This window comes from Anser brachyrhynchus (assembly GCF_964034855.1).
Source record: "Anser brachyrhynchus genome assembly, chromosome: 8".
Lineage (NCBI taxonomy): Eukaryota > Metazoa > Chordata > Aves > Anseriformes > Anatidae > Anser > Anser brachyrhynchus.
The window spans coordinates 18,275,733-18,298,611 of record NC_137702.1 but is presented as its reverse complement, the minus strand read 5'-3'; the positions used below and the strand labels follow the sequence as shown (position 1 = coordinate 18,298,611).

General features: G+C 36.6%; 2 long non-coding RNA genes across 2 annotated transcripts in view; one reads left to right on the top strand and one right to left on the bottom strand.

Annotated features, from left to right (window-relative positions):
- Positions 1-22,879, top strand: part of LOC308199437 — a 282,512-nt gene that overhangs the window by 229,953 nt on the left and 29,680 nt on the right. The gene's annotated exons all lie outside the window — the stretch shown is intronic.
- Positions 1,169-11,664, bottom strand: LOC308199399. Its single transcript, XR_013954608.1, has 3 exons — positions 11,631-11,664; positions 6,671-6,756; positions 1,169-1,718 (listed from the first exon to the last, which is right to left on the bottom strand). It is a non-coding gene; the product is annotated as an uncharacterized lncRNA (long non-coding RNA).

Below are 22,879 nucleotides of genomic sequence, written 5' to 3'. Positions count from 1 at the left end.
GACCTTGAGATGCAACAAGCTGCTACAATTTAGTGCTGAGCAGTCCAAATTAAGCTTATATTGTTTTCTTTCTAAAGACAACACAAGTTGCTGACTGACTTCTGAAGAACTGTCATTCTTGGCTTTTCTGAGAGATCATCACTTGTGACCCCTGACAAAGCAAAGCAACAAAATGGCACTTTAACAGAAGAACTTTTACAGATGAGAAGTTCTGACTTGCTCTGGAATTTCTTTCCCTTGGATATTCATTATCTTCTGGCTGATATTTTTAAACCTGCCTATGGGAGTTGGATGCCCAATTCCCATTAAAATTAATGTAAATTAATGGGAAATGAGTAACCAAATTAATTAATTGAATTAAAATTAATGAGAGCTGGGCATCCATATCCTTAAGGTAAGTTTTAAAGTTTCAGACAGTGAATTTTAGGACAATGCAAGCTTGGATAGACATAAATACACACTTCGGATATGCATTGACCTGTAGGAAATATGGGACAGTTTCTGCGAGATCTTCAAAGGCAGTTAAAAGTTCAGCCCTCTCAATGTATGACTGAAGTTTTTCCAAAGTCTGACCCATGTTTAATATATGATAATATTTAAAAAATCTTATAGATCTATACCTACATCCTAGACAATGGCTGCTCATAATTCAGCTTAATTCCAGATAAGATCTATCAGAATAATATTTAGAGATGTAGTTTGATTTTTGAAGAGGGATTGTCATAATGTATTGAAGTGTTAGAATATACTATTATTCAGAACTTCCCACAAATTTCAGTAGCTGTCACTTACTTTGAGCATTATTATTTTATATTTCCAGAACATATTGATCATTTCCATTTAATATAATGAAAGCCCTTGAATCTCTCCACCACCACCATAGTTCTCCTACTCTTAGAAAATAAATAAATAAATAAATAAATTGTAGGCCAGCAAGAAGCTGGCTAATTACATAAATCATGGATTTCCATGGATTTTCCAGTCAGCATTGGAAGCAGAATTTGGGTCTCCCTGAAATATTTATACTTTGTGCTGACAACTAAAATCACACAGCAATAGAAACTGCAATGTATCTGTGGAAATCTAGTTGATTTATCTTTGTTTTCAAATTTTCAGAGTGGCCTTCCATTTACCAATAGACTTTCAACTGAGTTTTTAACTACATATATTTCCTTTTTTCCATAGTGCAGAATTTGTTCTGTATGTTCAGGGACCTCACTACCACAGTCACCCAAGTATTACTAAAAATAATTTCACTTCTTGTAAAAGCAAAGTTGTCAAATTTCAAGGAATTTTAGCTACTCTGTCACTGACATAAACATAATTCTCTTGCAGGATGAAGGCATAGCAAACATGAAAGCTGCATGCATCATTTTACTAAAGAACAGAGCTTTCTATAAAATAAAGTAATTTCATAGTACTTAAGTAAATATTATAGATTGACTAGCACATAGTTAATGTCTTGGAATTGGAAAGTTCTCAATATACATATTTTTTCATTTACATAGATTGTCAGAGAATAGTTTTTCATGTAGTTTAGAAATGGGAAAACAAACAAGTAAACAAAAACCACCTTATATATTAAAAAAAAAAAAAAGAGACTACAGTCCTGCACATCGGATGTAATTTTATTCTATCATTTTAGAAGAGTAACTTTAAATGGTCTGTTTGGAGCACACTTCTGTTCTTCATACTGCAGTCTTCTATGAAATTTTAGGCTAACAGAGTGGAAGAAAGGCAGTATTAGTTATAAGTGCCTGCAAACTAATATGTAGCTTTGTTAAAAAAAAAAAAAAAAAGAATGGTTTCAGCCAAAACAAGAATTCCTACTGTATCATAACTCTGATGATATCCTCACATTAAACTACTGTAAACTCCTCTTTAAACCATTCTCTCCTAGAAGGTGACTAACTGCTACAGTCATTTAAGCACAGCAGAAAAATTTGTCTATGTGGAACTTCAGGATTTCCTACACACCTTTTAAAGAGTCTGCAATTCTTATACGACTAAAAAGTACACATGGGTCAAGCAGTTCCAGCCAATACATTGTGTTTCCCAAAATCTTGGATGTGCCCTCGACATGACGAGTTCTGATTCCCCATAACAGAAAGCACAGAAAGCACTTTCTTGAGGGACTCACTGCACATGTTTTATAAAGTCAGATCCTCAAAGCATTATTTAACCTTGTATGCACAGCAGGACCAGGAGAAAGAAAAGTTAAAAAAAAAAAAGAGAGAGAGAGAAAGAGAGGAAAAAAAAAAAAAGTATAATAGGCCCATCACTCCTGGAAGGTCTGGATTTCCTGACACTTGGTGAATGTTACAAACTCCTGTCCCCCAGGTAGCATATGATACTGCTGCATATACCACTAAGTCATTGCTACACAGTATTGATTCTGCCCAGAATGTACCCTGCTAAGACTCAGAACTGTAAAAGGGACTTGATTTTTTTTTTTAATTATTTCATATAAGAATTTCAGTCAAGTAGTGTAAAAATAGGCCACCTTATTATCCCACCAGATAAAGCCGGTTGAAATACCAATTGCAAATTCATTGCACAGAACATTTGCCTATTTCTGTGTTTGACTTTCACCCCACAAAAAGGCATCTTTTATTGCAATTGCAATAAGTGATAATAGGATTTATTTTTTTTAAATGACATTGCGTCAGTGGCCCAGTGCAAATCAGCTTATAGGTACTTCCTGCTGCATTCACACACAAACCCAATAACTGCTGGTCAAAAAATAAAATAAGGCTTAACAAAATTATGAGGGTTTAGGAAAAAGACAGCAAAGTCAGAAAGACTGTTCATTGTCCCATGCCCTGTAATACACACCAATATTGGTCAAGGCTGTGCGTCTACTACCTTGAGAGTTTCAAATTTATCTTTTTCCTTCTGCTGCATGTTTCATTATTTTCTCCTAATTTATCACCACACACATCTAAACAAGAAGCTGTGATATATTAAAGGACTTTAAAGGATTTACATTATATGCTTATTACTGAAAATGTTAAGTGTAATTGAATAAAGATGCTGCTAATTTTAAATAAACTCCAGAGTTTCACATAGTAACATGCACAGATGTAAAAGTTAAAAGAAAATCAGATTTATAATGTCATAAAGGATAATTACTGAGAACATTTTCAAGGCAAGATTTCTACTGTACTCTCTGTAATTAGTGTCTAAGGATCTATTTAAAACTTCTGCTTCCTCTAGGTAACATAATAGCAATTCAGAAGAAATACAGCACAAGTCATCTACTTATAACTAGTTTATTCTTAGGTTCAGTCTGTTTTTGATGATGGCAAAATATATGCATTCTTTTCTGGCCTTTTCTAGCATTGTAATTACTATGCAACTATGTTTTATGGTAATTCTTAAATGACAACTTTTAAAATACCTATGTACTCTTGAACAAATTTTCCAAGAGAATACAGACCACGTACAGAAACAGATGCAGAAGACAGATTTCTTAGTGGTGGAGTGCTAGAAAATAAAAATGTCCCAAATAGGTTCCAGTGTACCTCTCAGTTTTAGTAAAAAAAGTCAAGAAACCTTTCTTTTTTTTTTTTTTTTTAAGTCTAGCTGAGTTGAAAGTGTATACATCCACAGACTACAAACTCTGAACAAACCCTGACAAATAAAAGATAAGTTTATTTATTTCAGAAGAAAGCTGAAAGCACTAATAAAAAAAAAAACACCTTAACTTTTGAAAAGTTTCAATGAACAAGTTTGTGTCAAGGATTTATCAGCCAGCAGAGAAATCTGGAGACATTTTGTTTCACTGCAGATTTTACTTGGATTTTGATTCGTATGTAATGACTTTTAATTCCCCTGTGAGTCCTTTACTGCACACAGTTCAACACATCTTGCACCTGCAGGTGGCTGCCATTTTCGCAGTGCCACAGCCCCCATAGCACACGTCAGCCTGCCTGTCCATAGGTGCTGGGGCCAGTTTCTTCCATACCTCTTTATAGGATTTTTGTAGGCAGAAACGTGCAAGTCCCAGCCCTTTACTGGTTTCCAGTTGTCAGCTGCCAGTATGCAGCAGTTTTCTGCACAAAGGAAACTTTGCTTAGTCGCAGAAACACCGTACAGGGGGACAATTGTGACTGGTACTGAAGCTTTGGCTGTCTTTGAATCTCAGCACCTGTTTTCAGGGGTGGCTTTAAGCTACTGCAGATAATGTTTCTAATGCATATATTGGTACTGCACGCTACCTGGCTAAGTACTGACATAATATTTAATGTGCGATGTTAAGAAACAGGGAAAACTACTTCCCAACCAATTTACATCAGCACTATGGTAAGCACCTGGGAGACACTGGCATGGCTAGAATATACAGCAGCACCTCCTAGGAAAGCTGAAGTTCTATTTCTATAGGTGTTAAAATGTTCCAGTTTAGCTACATCTTCACAGATGACACTGGCATTCACAAAGCCACTACAAGCCTTCAACAAACCTCTGGAGACCTTTATTTACTACAATGCTATTCTTCCTGGAGCCAAGATAATTGGAACAATCCAATTTATAGTCTCTCTGACAACAGTAAGACATGTTGAGGTGTTATATTGGACCTTTGACATGACATATCTGTAAACTGTATCTATAATTGTTGAAAGGTTAAAACAAAGTCCAATCTACATTTTCCCTGGAGAATTTTATACTACTCTCCAAACCACTGACCTGTCCTCTATCTCACCCTCGTTGCAAACACCAAGTGATTTATTAACTGCATATGTTCTTTAAATATTTCTTTCCAACTGTTTCAGGCATACATGTTGTTTTTCCATTAGCAAAAAGTTAGGAAACCACTGAAAATTTGTTTCATTTACTATGTTAGAAAACCTTTTCTTATTGCTTGCATACTGAATGTCTAGTCCTGTGCTTTGAGGCCAGCTTCAGTTTAATTTTGTCAAGGATCTGTGTTCATGTTTTTCAGTGTTTATTAGTTTTTGCAGTTCTCCCTTGAACAAGCTGGATTTCATAGGGTTTGGAAAAATAGCTGTGTTATATGCAGTCTTATCTGTATTCATGCAAACCCTCCCCACCCTCAGGCCATCATATTACCTTTTCCTCTTAAAAGAAAACAAAGAGGGGAAAAAAAAAAAAGTCCTCATTTTATGTGAGGAGTAATAATTGCTGCAATGGGCCAGAGGAATAGTGGCATTTAATTAATGACCTTCACAGTATCAACCACAGTTGGAAGAAGTATTCCAAATGATACAAAATGAGGCCAAGAGCATGATCTTCTCTTCATAGAAAATTCAGTAGGTCAAGAAAAAATATTCTTAATATATTTTGGAATTCTTGTTCTTAATATATCTGGAAAGTTCAGATCCACTTGCCTGTGAACTCTAAGTTCACCTTAAGTTCACCTTAAGTTAAATATGCCTGTTGTTCATGACTGAAAAAGTTAAGTAATATTGGCATTACATCTTTCTAATACAGAAAGAAAACTTATTTGTCTTTCTCAATTTTGTGTGTGCATTTTTAAAATGTATCAATCATTTTAAACTACAAAATCCAGTACTGAAAATATTTTCAATCATAGATGCATTTGATAGAAAAGTGCTTAATATTTAAAAATTTTAAGCAAACTATTCGATAAATGGAAGCATTTGGTCAGATTTTTGCTTTCATTAGTAGATTTTTTCCAACTCTGTAAATACACCAAGATCAATAAAATATCCTCACTTTGACTAATGTTTATGACACTTAAGTCTTCAGATGAAGCTTCGGTTTCACAGGAGATCAACAGTTGCCCTACAGGTTGCATCACATGGAATGCTTTTTGTGCAATGCCATGCCCCAGAAACCTCCCCTGAAAGACAGTCCTTGCCATACTCTCATTCTGCTCTGAGGAGGTACTTACAAGTGACTAGATATGCATATGATATAAGACCCCCTCTATTAGGTCCAATGTGTTGGTCAGCATACCCAGTCAAAGCACTGCAGAACTTTTCATCAAGCTCTGTGCTAGCAAATGATCTATGTTTGTCCAATCAAAACAAAAACAAAAACAAAACCCACCAAAACTACACAACATAGATCACAGAGAGGAAACTCGTGAACTGATAAGGACTACATACATTCATGATTATAAAACATGCAGTGTTTTGAAAGTTCAAGTATGTAAATCACAGTGCCTGGAACCAGTTAAAAGGCTAGAAAACAGATGTCTGAAAGAGCTTCTCTTTGTCTCAATCAGGAAATCTAATCAGTAATAGTTTTCCCAGCAGGAAGCATGCTAAAAAAGTATAACATATTCTTCTGTCAATTATATGTTCCTCAGTTTTCTTTCCTTACTTCTCACATAATATTCACACAAAAAGGAGTAGTAAAAACAGTGAGCATAAAATCAAAGAATATCCCGAGCTGGAGGGGACCCACAAGGATCAAGTCCAACTCCTGGCTCCACGCAGGACCACCCCAAAATCAGACCCTGTGTCTGAGAGTGTTGTCCAAATGCTCCTTGAACTCTGGCAGGATCAGGTCTGTGACCACTGCTCTGGGCAGCCTGTCCCAGTGCCCGACCACCTCTCGGTGCTGAACCTTTCCCTAACACCCAGCCTGACCCTCCCCTGTCACAGCTCCGTGCTGTTTCCTCGGGTCCTAAACATGCCTGAACAGATATTCATACACACCTTTCTTTCTATGAAGAACATACCGTGAGCCTGCATTTGAAGAACACATCTTCCAACAGATATTCAACTGAGTTGAGCTGACACAAAGTTCAGATCATTCTGACTGCACCTAGAGAGAGAATCACACAGCTCTTCCCACATTTCTGTGTCTTGGTCTGTGACTTAACACACAATTATTTATGTAAAATTAGTGGAAAACAAAAATATATTTCAATATATCTAGTTCAGCATGTGCCTTGTCTCTTATTATAGATGTGCGTTTTTCACTAGCACTCTCCAGCTACTGTTATTCAGTGGCACTACTGACCCTTAAAATAATGACGTTCCTATTATAGAGAAGATTCACTTAGCAAAAGACACTTCGATAGATTTCTCCAACCTAAAGGACACCCATGTATGCTTGATACAAATTACAACCAAGTTTCTTTGCTTAACCTTATGCAGTGGTTTGACAATGGACTAAATCTGACTAGACTTCCTGCAAGAATCAAAAATGCTATAGGCACATGATAAAGATTGCTTATTCACTAGCACTATTTCTTGATCAGTGTGAACTAGTAAAGGAAATTTTATGCCAGATAAATTTTCACCTGACATTAAATTTTATACTGGATCACTCCCTCTCTCTCTACAGCATAAAAACTTTCCAATCATTTGGGAAAAGCAGGCATGCCAATGTCTGATACAGTTCACATTTTTACTCCTGGAAGGCTCAGTCACACATGGATCGCACATTAAGGACTGTGGCTTTAAAGACTATTTTACCACCATTCCCACTCCCAAGCTGTGTTTGAAAAAGGACTTATTCAGAACTAGATATTCAGTGCGGATGGCAGTGTAATAGGGAATCTCCATTTTACTTCATCATCTTCCTTTTACTTCATTTTGTTTATTCTTCGGCATGATCCTTAAAGTGAGATGGTTATTCTTGCATTTACCTATTTAAATGAAAATATATACGGCTGGCACTTAAATGGAATTTGCCATGTGAAACCCTTGCCCTGGATATATCCTGAATCTTTGCAGATGGATGTAGCAGCTGCACTAAATCTGTTGCTGTGGAGGGAATGATATTCAGGGAGCCACAATCTTCATTCAGTGCAACTGGGCACCTTTGAAGTTCAGGGCGTGTATTTCTCAGTCCTGTTGTTCCTGCCTCGGTCACAATAAGCTACTGAGTTTTTTGATGTCCTATTTGACTTACTTTGAGACTGTAGAAGTAATACTTTTTCATTTCAGCATTTTTACTTCTCTGTTTACAAGCTTATCTGACAGACAGTTGTTTCCTTTTCACCTAAGATGCAAGTACAGTGTAGGCATGAGAAAAAAATTACTTCAGAAATTTATTTTTATTATGCAAATACCTTGAAGGCCCAGAAAATATATAATTTGTTGTGTAAATGCTGTAGATATCCATACATGACAGTCACAAATTAAAAACTTACAAAACGCAACTAGCATAAATGTATAGCAGAATAAAATAAAGTATTTTTATATAGATGCATCTAATTGAAACTGACTTTTTTTTTTTTAAATAGTACTTAAATTCAGGACGCAGTAAAATTTGAAGTTGAACCTAATTAGATTATATGAGTCAAGTTGCTCATTCTAGAAAGCATGAAGAATCAAAAGATTGTTATTATATTCCGCTTTTTATACAAGTCAAATATTTGTTTTCAGAAATCTCCCAGATGTAATAAAAAGGGATAAAGTCAGAAAAGAACTTCAGAGATAAAATTCAATTGTTGCAATGAACCTATTTCTTCTCTAGGTTATTGTGTTTTGTTGTTGTTGTTGTTTTGCCATTGTTTTGTTTTTGGTCAAACCTCATGTTACTATTGCATGATTTTTCATTTTAGCCAATGAACCAAAACAATCAATCAGCTTTGCTGTCCTTCTGAAGTCCTAGGACTCTCAGAAAATGCCAGCCAGAGGAATTAAACAGCTTGTCCAAGGTCACAGAAGAAACTAGGAAATTATCTGAGTCACAGTCCAATAGCTTAGACATCCTCCCTCAATAGACCTCATTAATAAAAACTGGATGAATTTTATTAACAGAAATTAATTTTGTCCAGACTAGAGCTGAGCATGAGAAGCATATAATACAACAGTTACAGAGTGTTCTTTATGGCATTTCTAATCCTTAAATATAATATATAGTCCTAAGTCTGTGACGCTATGATAAGTGAAAGATCTCACACAAGCACCATTACAAAAGAAAAATGAAAAATTTAGGTTAATAGGCATTCAAAATCAAATCAGATTTCATGTCTATTTGGACCATGCAATAGAAGTTCCGGTGTTGGTTTTGTTTTACCGTGGCAGCCTGTATGAGTGTCCCTACCTGTTGTGCCTAATATCTAGGGGGTTTATGTTGTCATAATCCATGGTATTATACATGGAAAGCACTTAGCATTATTTTACATAGTTTGAAAGTCATATTTCAAAGCATCAGGATGTATGGCTATGAACCTAACAGGATACTAAGTATACATGTTTATTTTAGTCTGGATTCTGTATAGCTATGCTTTTTGCAGAGTTTTAATGTATAAGAGACAAGAAAAAAATAAGATATAGGTGGTGAGAATGCAGATTTTTGTCAAAAAAAAAAAATAAAGACCTTTTTTAATGGTTGCTGTTTGAGAAATATTAAAGCACTAAGTTTCAGTGTTTCCAGATAACATTGGAGAGCTATAATCAACATATTCCTTCTCAGATCACTGGTCTCTGTCCTTTTTTTTTTTTTTTTTTTTGGGTTCTTCCACATGAAGACTGTTTTAATAATCAATTCACATTGGTTTTAGGACCTTCCTTGACAAGATTTTCTCATAGTAATTTTCTTTTACTAACAGTCTATAAACTGTACCTTTTCAAACCATCAACTACAGTGGAGTATTGTCTCTTTATGGAGAGATGCTACAGAGCATCTCTCTCTATGCTTCTTATTCTGTCATCCAATGACTTTCCAACTCAACAAATAACCATTCTGTTGCAATTAATATACAAATACAGCAGTAAAGGTTGGTCTGCTTTAGTTCATAGCTTCTTGATTTCCCTTATGAATTTCCTTTACCTTGCTGCATTAGCTGATGACAACCCTTATAAGATTTATTACTTTTGTCAATCACTATATGATGAGTATTCATCTGAGACAGCTAGATACTAAAACAAACATAAGCTTCCTAATAAACAGCTTGCTTAATTTCTACCAATAGAGACTGGCTGGAATAATGACTTGTGAAAGTTGAGATTCCAGATTATTTTTTTATTATTTTATTTTTTGAAATGGAAATGCATTACTTTGGTTCAGTGTGACATAATTCTACACAATTCCCTTCCTTCTTCCTCCCATTAAAGCAAAATCCCGGAATGGCTTGTAACCTGCTGGTCATGGATTTTGCTTGAGGTGTGCCTATAACTGGCACAATGCATCAATAAATACTAAAAAATGAGTTTTTTTCTAAAGTTAAGTTTTATTTTGTTAAAAGGAAAATTACTTAAGAATAAATAAATAATAATAATAATAATCAGCTTAGAACACCCAAAAGCCAAATCAAGCAAGACCAAAGGATCGACTACAGTAGGCAACTGCATGTGATTAAGGTAACAGAGCTACTAAAAATTTCCAAAATCAAGATTGCGACTCTACAGCCATTAATTGGAAGCTTGTGTTTCTAAGGAGTTTATTACTGCGAGGATGTAAACTGATTTCAATCACAACCATGCCTTGTAAACATAGCCTACAGTAAACCACTACTAGTCATTATTAATCAGTAGGGTAATTATCCAAAAATTTCCAAAGTGACAGAAGGCAGAGAAAAAAAGGTTGCTGAAAATAAGTTAGTCTTTTTGTAGTTCCCCAGACCCCATAATTCAGTTTCTTCAGTAGTATCCACAAACTGTAAAACTATAGCCATTGACACCTTTAATAGCTTGAATAATTCTACATTAAGGATCTCACACAGATGAAAATATGAAGGAATATACAGCATATAACTTTTCTAGCTTATTTAACACCACAATACAAGATTTATTCCAAAACTTCTCGAAACCTTGAGAAAATTCTTATTTATTAATACCCATTTCAAATAATTGTAATTTCAAATCTCTCTGCCTTTCCACATTCATAATCATGGTAGTTTGGCTATATAATTTGTGACTGATTTCTGTAGGCTGAGTTCATGACACAGATAAATAGTATCAGAATAGTATCAGAAACAGAAAATCTGTTTGAGTTTTCTTTAAAAGTATTACAATACAAATTTTAAGCACTTGTTCAGTAGCATGAACTAGAAAGTAATTATTCAAAGTTTATGCATTTCATAGCACTGATTGTGTCCCCAAAACATGGTTCTCACATATTTCAGTCCTGAAGTAATTCATGTTTTAAAATCATACAACAATTTTTCATTTCTACCTCTGTACACAGTTTTCCTCCGTAGGACTAGTGAGGATGTAAAGCAGGCTTGCTTCTACTAATTAAATAAGTTCCAATCTGTGTTATGTGTCAGGCATGAATTATTCTTATTTCTTCTTCTAAGACTTTAGCACGTTATGGCAGTACGTTGTAACCCACAGCTGAACTATAGAAACAAATGGCAAGTGAGTTGTTTGTGTAGACTCAATGCCTAACCTTGAGCTTACCCTTACCACAAGCTCTGAGTATTGGTGACTCAGTCATGCAAACAGGCACAAAAGTCTGTAATTCAACAGGGCTCTCAAAATGGCTTAAAATAACAACAACAAATATTTCTGCTATGAGTTTTTTCTAAAAAGAGTTTCTTTTAGAAAAGTAATTTCTTCCTTTTGTTACAATTCTAAGTGATCATTTATTTCAAACAAAAATTAAATGTTCCCTTTTCATATAAGTATATATACAAAGTGCAGGTAGCATGGAAATAACTTTCTTAGTAATTGCCATATCAACTGCTTTCTCCCAAAGGAATTCATTATTGAAGTCAATACCTGGAAGAACTTTCTTACCTCACCCTACATCAGAGCATGGCTTTGTTTCCCCTTTCCAAATCAGTGATTTGGTTAAGACTTTTAATCTTAAACTGGTTAAATTGTCATAACAATTAGGTTGATTTCCTTCCCTCTGCAAGTGCCGTACAAAAAAATCATCAATCAAGGTGTATCTAATTACAAAACTAAGTTAAGAGGTGTTTGAGCAAGATGGCTAAGATTCTCAAGGGACCAGAGAATTGAATTGGTACTTCAGACATATCAAATTAGTTAATGATTTGGGGACCTTTATTCTGCAAGAGCATGTAAATTAAAAAAAAAAAAAAAAGAAATTCATTAAAGCTTGGTAACACAGAGAAAGGAGGACACTTGGGCGTCGCCACATGTAATTTTTAGAACCTGCTTTATCTTAGTAGAATGACAAGTGGGCAAAACGCTTTCCACTGTTGCTCAGACTTGCTACAGACCCTTTGTTGGTGGTGTGGATTTAGTTCTTGAATATCCAGCATCTAGGTAGTTTTCAAGACTTCCCATCCAGCAAGAAGACACTTTTCAGAGGAGGCAGAAATGAGAGTGCTGGAAGACTGTCAGGATACATGAGTAGTGTAGATACCTACCTTTATAACAACTGTTAGACACTGCACCTGAGGAGACGTTAATTTAAGCCAGATGGTTAGAAATTGTGCTTATGTTAATCTTGCATTTATTGCTTCTTTGTAAGATTCTTTTATTATTATTATTATTATTTAATAAACTGAGCTTACTTCTAATTCTTATGTGCTCATGTGTTCATTTTCTGGCAATGAGTGCTTAGAGTCTGTAAGGCCCATTCTGAATCACTAGACAGAAAGCAGCTACATTCTTTAAGGTATGAATAGTTTGACTGAAACACTAGGGTTGTGGATATGTCTACAAACATTCAGCTTCAAATGAAAAGTAGTTAGGTAGAATGTTTTACCTCACCCTATCCACTGAATCCTTCTAAAACATCTTGAATTATCTTCCAATTACTAATTAGGCTTCAGTTTGGCAAATGCCATGCTATTGTGGAGTACCTGATTCATGCCTATTTTTGAAATACTCTAGAAGTGCACTATTATAAAGATGGATAAAAAGAAAGAATACTTCAGTGCAACATGAGGCATTTGTCTCCATTTTCAATGGAAAGTAGGAAATACAGCACCTGAATTTTAGTAAGCACCCAGAAGAAGCTTTTAGATGAAAAAAAGCAATTAAATATTCCTTGCAGAGTCATACATGCTGCAGTGTGGTTACTCAGAGACACTGTTTGTATCAGCTGATATAGTTCCTCCAAGAAAAAGGAAAGAGCAATTAAAAAATACAGCAGTTTCAGAACTTGACCTAGAATACATGTGCAAATTTAGTAGGTGCCAGCTCAGAGTATTATTGCACAGTTTTATTCTGACCACTGGCAAATAGCTAGCTTTCAAATGTGTGCTCTGCATAAGATAGCCTCAGACTTTAATAGGTAGGTGTGAGTATATCAGCTGAATCTAGCTGTCAGAAAACACTAGATATATTGATATTGATATATTTTCTGTTTTGGCTTCATTTTCATGAATCTGGACAAAGTAATGGAGGATAAACAGCTAAATACCTGTTCTCAAACTCTTCTCAAAAGATTTGACAGGTGAATGATTGAATCGCTAAATGGAGATGGTAGCAGGTGATTTAGCATGAGAGCTGCTCAGCATGACAGGCGCTGAATGTTGTGGCATGCTTTTTAAGGGTCTGTTTTGACCAAGCAATATGGGCTGAAATTTGTGTTTACTTGTTTTTTTTTAACAGAACTCTGAAGTGTTGAAAACTGGTATGTGCTTCAGAGATGGATTCTTATATGCTTGCAGATGGAGACCAGGTTTCAAACTGTAAACACACCACAAGACCCATGTTCATTGACACTACCTTCATTCGAAGGTCCTTCAGAATTATCTGAAGAAGGCAAAGTTTTATTACCCATCATCTTGGAAGTAATGTATTTACCCTCCATTGGAGTGATGTGAAAGCCAAACTCAATGTGAGGAGACTGTGTGGTTCCCCTGAAAAGACCAGGAAAATTTTGCAGAAATGAGTAGTGTAGTAAAGCTCAAATTTTGCTTCCATTTACTTGTCTGTCATCTTTTTATGCATAGAATAGGAGGATAACCTGAGTTGGAAGGGACCCACAAGGATCATCGAGTCCAGCTCATGGCTCCATACAGCGCTACCTAAAAATCTAACCCTATGTCTGAAGGTGTTGTCCAAACGTTCCTTGAACTACAACAGGCTTGGTACCTTGACCACTGCCCTGGGCAGCCTGTCCCAGTGCACGACCTTCATCAGTGAAGAACCTTTTCCTGATATCCGGCCTGAACCTCCCCTGTCCCAGCTCCATGCCTTTCCCTTGGGTCCGGTCACTGTCCCCAGGGAGCAGAGCTCAGTGCCTGCTCCTCCACTCCCCTCATGAAGAAATCATCATGTATTTCTGTACATGCTGTTGTTGACCTACAATGTTTTGGGGATCATCTGCTTCAGTCAGATTCATTTGCAACACACAGTTGCTTAGGGTTACCACATAACATATCAAGATGTATTTCCAAATTATTTTTCTTTTGTAAATTAAAAGCACTTATTTAAGTGGCTATTAGGAACACATCTTAACCACTTATGTCATAAATATATATTTAGAGTGGAAGCATGAAAATACTCAGCTAAATACTCACTGTAGAGACTGCTTGAAAACTACTGATTAGAAAATCAGTGAAAAATAACCTCAATAATTGAATCCATATAAAAATAAATAAATAAACAAGAGAACACATTAGAAAGTTCATGCAACCAACAAAGTTAACTTGCACATGGGGTTTTTGTGATTGATGAAGGATTTATTGGAAGTTGCATGACTGGTTTTAGCTATGGAAGGTACTTTTGAGTTCATGGCAGCTGCAGTTTTAAACGCCTGCTCTTTTCTTAATTAAATATGTCCCAGAAAATTATTACACAAGTCCATTTCTGTAATCTACCCAATAAATGTCTGTGTAGTAAGCAAGCTGTTAATCTCTAATATCTGAAAAGTAGATTTTAGTCCCTAAATATGCTGCATCACCAAATTGGTGCAGCACTGTTATGCAATCCACCATCTTCCCCTTACCTAGGAAAACTAAGATAATTCTGACTTAAAAATTCCCTTACAAACCACAAATATGCAGTCAAACCTGTTGCAAGGGTGGCAAAGATTAGCCCAATATCATCAAGGGATCAGTAAGAGAATTAAATTAGATCATTCCTCTAGGAGTTCATGCCAGGTTCCACTATATTATTTGTTCTTAATTTATGAAAATGCATTTAACTCCCAGTGTTCACAAAAATTATAGCTTATTCTGTTTCCTTAGACTGTGCTTCTTTATCTGCTTCCCCTTTTTTTAATGTCACTTTCTAATTTAATCAGGTTTTTTTTATTATATTTAAGATGACATGATTATAGTTAGCTCTCTTGAGATAAGTGTTGATAGCACTAAGCTGCATTAAGACATTATGCTGTCACATTTCTGCTATGTTCCTTGCTATTTATCTATTTGTGCACAATTCTTTAAAGATTTTTTTTTAACGTCACGTTCAGAGAAATGTCACTTAAGTCACAGCAAAATTAATTACGAGAAACAATGTTATGAAATGTAGGCTGCAATTGACTGAAATTTTGTGTGTGTGTATTGCTTCACAGTCAGTAAAAACAAACTGAAGAATTTCTACTGATTTCAGGTGGGTTGGAACAGATCTTCACTAAATGAAGTTTTATTTCTTCAGGGTTCCAATGTAAAATTTTCCTTAGTCTCCAAATCCAGTTTGCAGGAAGCAAGGCCTTGAGTCTTTGTTAGCACAGATATGCCCTGAACAGATATTCTGCAAAGAAGAAAGACTCATGAAAGCACATAACCCTGTAACAAAACTTCTGAAGCCAGTGGGAGTTATTTTCTTTCAATAAAGAACTGGAGGACATAGACATGTATTCTCACTGGCATTAATCAGACCCTCAAACAAAAAATTCAGCAAAAAAAACTTGTCGTTTCCCCACCTTTTGATATTTTGTAATTTCTTTCCATGGAGATGGACCATGCACAAACAAGAGAAGATGACATTATAGTAACTGGTCTGATACAGTCTAACAGGGTAAAAATATACCTCAGGTTTGTGTTCTTATCTTCACTTGTATCCTTATCCTAAAGGGATATCTCCTTTTTATTTTGGTGATTATTAACTTTGATACTTACAGGAATTCTGAAAAGAATTATTTTAGAGAGTAGAAATTAAAATTATTATTAATTTTCATTAAAAATCCTATTTTCGTATGTTTCAGTAAGCTTTTGTATAAAATGCATTCTGATAACATTTTAATGCAGTATTGAATATCTTTCTTTGATCCAAATTACTAACAGGTATTTTAGGGTCAAGCAAATCATTAGGCTAGCTGTACCTCTGGAGATGTATTAGATATTCACTAACATTTAAAACAGTTCCATGAAATGTATCTTTACTATAAGCACAATTCTCTTGTTCATTCACACATTGATAGTAATCAAGACTAGAAAGGAAATTTACGTGGAAAAAGGCTTGTTGGTTTATATGTACATATATATGATTATGTATATACAATACACTTGTATACTGCCCTGGAACCAGAGTTGCACTGAGGCAAACCAGTCCAAGTTGAGCAAAGGAGTCCTGCCAAAGGAGAGTCCTGCTCTGAAATTTAAGAATGCGGCTTGTCATGGGGTGCGGCTTCTGGCAAAGTATAGAAATGACATTTCTAGCCAATGTTTCAAGATGCATCATAGTACACTGTCAAAGATAAAAACATTTGTAAGCAATACCAAGGCTAGTAAAAATAACGTGTAGAGCCAGAAAGGCCTAATTCCAATTAATTCTGTTTTGCACTAGTGTGCTATGCACTTCTTCATAGAAACATAGAATCACAGAATTATAAATAGAATGGTCTGGGTTGGAAGGGACTTTAAAGATCATCTGGTTCCAACCCCCTGTCATGGTTGGAACCAGATGATCTTTATCTTTTTCATACCAGATGAGCTTTCTCATGGTCTTTCAGTAGACCAGGTTGCCCAAAGCCCCATCCAGCCTGGCCTTGAACAGTTCCAGGGTTGGGGCATCAACGGCTTCTCTGGGCAGCCTGTACCAGGCCTCCATTGGAGTGAAGAATTTCTTCTTTATATCTAATCTAAACCTACACTTTTTTTAGTTTAAAGCCATTAATCCATTTCCTATCACTACACTCCCTGACAAAGAGTCCGTCCCCCCCTCCCTGGCTTTCCTACAGCCCCTGTTAGGCACTGGAAGGACAACATAAGGTCTCCTTGGAGCCTTCTCCTCTCCAGGCTGAACAACCACAACTCCCTCAGCCTGTCTTCATAGGAGAGAAGCTCCAGCCCCTTGATCATCCTTGTGGCCCTCCTCTGGAGTCATTCTAATATTTCCATGTCCTTTTTCTGCTGAGGGCCCCAGGGATGAACACAGTGCTCCAGGTGGGGTCTGATGAGAGCAGAGCAGAGGGAGACAATCCCCTCTCTCACCCTGCTGGCCGTGCTGCTTTTGATACAGTCCAGTATGTGGTTGGCTTTCTGGGCTTCAGGCACATCTTGCTGGCTCTTGTAGAGTTTCTTGTCAACCAACACCCACAGGTCCTTCTCATCAGTGCTGCTCTCAATCCATTCTCCACCCAGCCTGTATCTGTGTTTGGGATCGTCACAGCCCAGATACAAGAACCTGCACTTGGTCTTGTTGAACTTCATGTTCTTCATAATATAAAGGCTTCTTTAAACTTCATTACTGGCCGAAAGTGATTGCATTACAAACTGAAAGCAGGACACTGATACTTCTCTGTGAGGAGAAGATTGACTATTTTTCTAAATGTAGTACTGCTATGTGATACACTTCATAACAGTAAATAAAGGAGATGGGCAAGCAAGCATTGCAGCCACTACCTGAAAAAGAGAGACAAAACAGCCCTGACTCTAGACTTGCTGTTGTTCCTGGAGAAGAACTGGAAAGAGGAAGAGGGAGGAAGAAAGGAAGGGAGGGAGGAAGAAAGGAAGATGTAGATAACAAGATATGTAAGAAGAGCTTGCTGCCTTACCTTAGGAACTGGAGGAGGCCTAACAGATGTTTTGGGGGATTGAATGTGAATTGTCTATGGACTGATTCATGTATGAAAAGTTCTGGATAAAAAATACATACATGATTTATAACTTGTATCTTTGACTCACAAAGCACCCAAGTCAACCATCTAGAACATATAAATCCAGAATGTTATTTACTTTGCAAACTTACTGTTTGAAATCAAAGAAAATAGACTACTTTCTGCACTGGTTCTTCATAATAACACTTCCATGAAGACTTTAGGGGTGAAAAAGAATCTGCATTGACTCTAATAAAAATATAGATTACTTGATGAGCTGACCTCAGATTGGTAGATCCTTTGAAAATGCTCTGACATGGAAAATTCTTCCTTATGTTTGTTTCAGAAAGTGCATTTTGTTTCATTACGAATCTGAAAGGTTCAGAATGGGATGAGAAATTGCAATTGCAATCTGCAATTGCAGAAAAAGACATCAATTTTCTCATGCAATATAGACAATAAAAGAACACAATTTGCTTCATTTGCTTGGATACTTAACACTCAGAGTTTCTGTTGTTTCTCCCTTTTTCAGTACAGCCTTCTGTATACATGAAAAGCATGCAGTTTTACACTGAAATATATGATAGATACAACAAATATCTCACTTCCTATGATGTTTATAAACATTACTGTATCAAAATTTGTTTTGCCAAGGGCAAACATTACCTCTGGAAAGAATTCAGCTTTCATGAGGAAGAAAGTAGTATTTTAGGAACTATCTACAGAATTTTCATTATCACAAGGTACATTATGCATATCTCCAAGGTTACATGCTCTCCAAGGCACATTACTGAATATATGCAAGGTTTCCATTTTCCTGACAGGAACAATTACAAATGCCATGCAAGAATAATTTCATGCAAAGAACAGAAACAGGGACCAGAAATTCTCTAAGGTAGCAGTTACAGATGCTTATACTAATGCTACAATTGCAAAACAAAAATACTGAATAATAAAAAATATATTAATCATAAAAACAAATTATATGATTTTATAACAGGACACTAAGTAGATATGATTTGATCTGATAATACTTAACTTCAAACTTTTAGTATACTCTTTAAACCATTTGTTCTGTTACCAGAATTTTCCATACCATACCTGTTCCAGAAAAAAATGGCAAGAACCACCAACTGTCTTTTTAACTAGCATACATCATACTAGCACTTCTAATTAAAAAAATAAAAATTAAAACTAAAATTAAAATAAAGAAAAGTTTGTTTTGATCCTCAGACACCTGTGAAGCTGAGGAGCCAACACAATTTCACTACATAAAACTGGATTCCTGTTTCTTTTGCTTACTCAGTATTTGGTCTGTACTTGTTAACAAAGTGATTGTATGTGCAGAATGCTCAAGTGCTGTATTTGTCTTTTACAATAATATTTTTAAAAGATCTTTTAAAATATATTTTGAAATACACCACTATGAATATGACATGCTGTTTTCAACAGTCATTTTGTTTCGACCAGAGGATAAGCTAGCACCATAGATTCATTTTTTAATTTTGCTCCGGACAGCTCCAGGATATTTTGGCACTTTTTCTACCATTTATTTCCTCGGCTTCTCTGTCTGCAGAGTGAGGAATAACCAAGGATGACACTTCTTTACTAAAGCTCAGAACTAGGGCAAGGAAGATTTACAAGTAAGTGCTGACATAACTTATCTGAGGCAGCCTTTGTTTGCATTGGAGGTTACTGACATTTGCAAGTAGGTTGAAAAAGGTGCACTCAGAGTTGATAAAAGTCTTGTTGCTTGTGATCTTAAGGCAAGGTTAATGGAAGAGCCTCTCCCACCATCTATTTTTTTCACTGGACTTTAGAATGTTTTGTGATGACTACTATGGAAGAAGTAAACCCTTCTGGATGTGGGTTGTTTTCCTTATTTTATTTTTTTTTTTGTCTCTAGTTATCTCTCCTCTAGCTATTCTCACTTTCTCCCTTATTCGTCTGCAGAAAAGTGTAAAGGATGCTCATGTTTTCAAAATGTTCTTCAATTTTTGGTTCTTTAACTGCTTTTGTGTGAAGACTCCTACACATTAGCTATACAAGCTTCTGAAATGCAATGCAGTAGTTTTTAAATGTTGTATTAAAATCATAGGGCTAGTCAGAAGGACACAACATTAAAGCTATTATCTCAGGATAATAAGCTCATGCCAATTTTATTTTGTTAAGAAATCAACATTCTGTAATAAAGTGTTTAGAATGGTAGATTGTGAGTCAGCCACTGTCATCCCTGAGCTGCAGTACTACTTAGCTTATTTTAAATTTCCCCTGGAGCTATATTCAAACTTCAAAAATATTTTCTTCCTGAGGCATTTAACACACTAACATGTGCAAATATACCAAGATTCAATACAGTGACAAATTTTTTTCATATTTAGATGTGTAAAACATACTGATGAAAGGTAATTTCAAAAGGTGATGCAGACCATTCGAATGTAAAGACAACTTATGTAAATATAGAATCATGGAAACAGACTCAGAAATAAGGAGGTGGGAAGGAACCTGCCAAAGTTTCTAGCGCAACCTTCTACTCTAAACTACCTGATTACCACCAGTTGCTCAGAGTCATGTCTGGTAGAGTTTTGGATACATTCAAAGATGGGGATTCTGAGAAACTTGTAGCAGGGTTTGACCACCTCCTGGTAAATTTCTTCCATCCTTATATGTGTGAGTATATATATATATAAATTGGAATTTCCCATGCTCTGACTTACATCTGATGCCTTTCATTCAACCACTGCGTACCACCAAGATGAGCCTGACTACTCCGTATCTTCCAGATCAGGCAATTCTAGACAGCAATCATGTCTCTCATGAGTCTTCTATACTCCAGGATAAACAGACCCAGCTCTCCCGGCATCTTTGTCCTGTGCTGCACGCCCCTGGCCATCTCATTGGCCTCTGCTAGACTCATTCCACTGTGTCTATGTCTCCTGTACTGATAAACCCAAATGTGGGCAAAGTACTTCTGTTATAACCTTACAGGTGACAAGTAGACGGCAAGGATCACTTTCCTGGATCTTTTGGCTACTCTCTCACCAATACAGCTCACTCTGCAGCTGGCCATATTCTCTGTAAGTGTACTTGTTCATGGTTAACTTCTTGTCCGTCAGGAATCAGGTCATTTTCTGCAGCTGCCTTCCAACCAGTTAGCACCCAGGCTGCACAGTGTTATTGTGTTGCAGGGGCAGGACTTCACACTTGGTTTATTTGAACATCATGAGGCTTCTGATGACTCATGTCTTAGGCCTGCTGAGGTCCCTCTGAGCAGCATCAACCATTTTCCCCAGTTTGGCACTGCCCACAAAGTTTAGCAGAGTACTCTGTCCATCGTCCAGATCAACAGAAATGATGAACTGAATTGGCACCAATATCAATCCCTGAGGGACACCACTAACACCAGACTGCCAGATGTACTTTGTAGTGTTGGTCATTACCCTTTAAGGCTCTAAATCCTACCTAACCAATTACATATGCAGTCCATATCTCACCATTTGACTGTGCTGTAGAACATCATGCCAAAAGCTTTACTAAAGCTAAGATAAACAACATTAATTGTCCTCCACTTATCCACAAATCCAGGCATGTAATGGAAAGTAATCAGGTCAGTTGGGTATGATTTTCCCTTGGAAAATTCACATTGCTTCTTGCCAAGCCTGAATTATTCTTCATGTGCTTGAAAGCATCTTTGAGAAGTAATTGTTCCACGGTGTTACCACAGACTGAGGTAAAGCTGCCTGGCCAGTATTTTCCCAGATCTTCCTTCTTCCGCTTCTCATGAATACAGATTAGAGGGGCACATAAAGTCACAGATGTGTTAAAATTTACTGGGGAAAGAACACTGAAGGACAGGAGTAGACAGAGAAATTTAAGATACACATGCAGTGTCTTGTCTCTAATTCACTATATAAAGGTGTTGTGGTTTAACTCAGCCGGCAGCTCAACACCACACAGCCTCTTGCACGCACACATACACACACCCCAGTGGGATGGGGAAGAGAATAAGGGGGGAAAAAAAAAGTAAAAGCTTGTGGGTTGAGATAAAGACAGTTGAATAAGACAGAAAAGGAAAAGAAATAATAATGATGATAATAGTAATAATAATAATGTGTGCAAGTGATGCAAAATGCAATTTCTCACCACCTGCTGACTGATGCCCAGCCTGTCCCCGAGCATATGTGTTTCCCCCCGCCCCATCCCCTCCCCCAACCAGCCACCCCATATTAATTGCTAAGCATGACACCACTATCCTTTTGGTCAGTTGGGCTCAGCTGTCCTGGGTCTGTCCCCTCCCAGCTCCTCATGCACCCCAGACTCCTCACTGTGGTGTGTTGTGAGAAGCTGAGAAGTCTAGTTTAGTGTAAACATCGTTCTGCAACAAATAAAACATCAGCGTGTCATCAACATTCTCATACTAAATCCAAAACACAGAACCATACCAGCTATTAGGAGAAAAATTAACTCTATCCCAACTGAAACCAGGACAAAAGGGAGGACCTTAATGATCCTTTCTTCACTCTCCCTTCTCTACCTCTTGCAGAGTCGCAGCCACAAGGTATTTTTTAGTCTCACAGGAATGAGCTCCTTGCAAAAGCTTCTGCAGACAAAAGCGTGCTTCCAGGAAAAGTGCAACTTATAACGAAAGCACCTAGCTTCTCTTCCTCAAACCATATGTTTTTAAGAGCCACAGACAGAGCAAGCCTTTCAAAACCTTTTAAAATCCTTTTGGATGTACTGCTTTGATGGGACTCCACCTACACCCATCTGGACAGGATCATGCCACTGAACCATTTGGGGACTCTTTCTGGTCAATAGTCCCAGTTCCTTGAGTTGAAAATAAGGGATCTTTGAAAAGCAAGCTAATTAAAATGTTTCAAACATCACTTTCAAAGATTTAGTCTTCCATCTACAGTTGCAGAGCACACACACAGACAAACACAAAATAAAGGGGGGGGGATAAAAATCAATAAAGATTAATAAATATATTTTTGACATTTAAGTCTTTTACACACAGCTTGGTTGAGCCAGTTAGCTGCATATTCACACTGGGGAAAGCAGACTGATCTGTTGTTTTTTA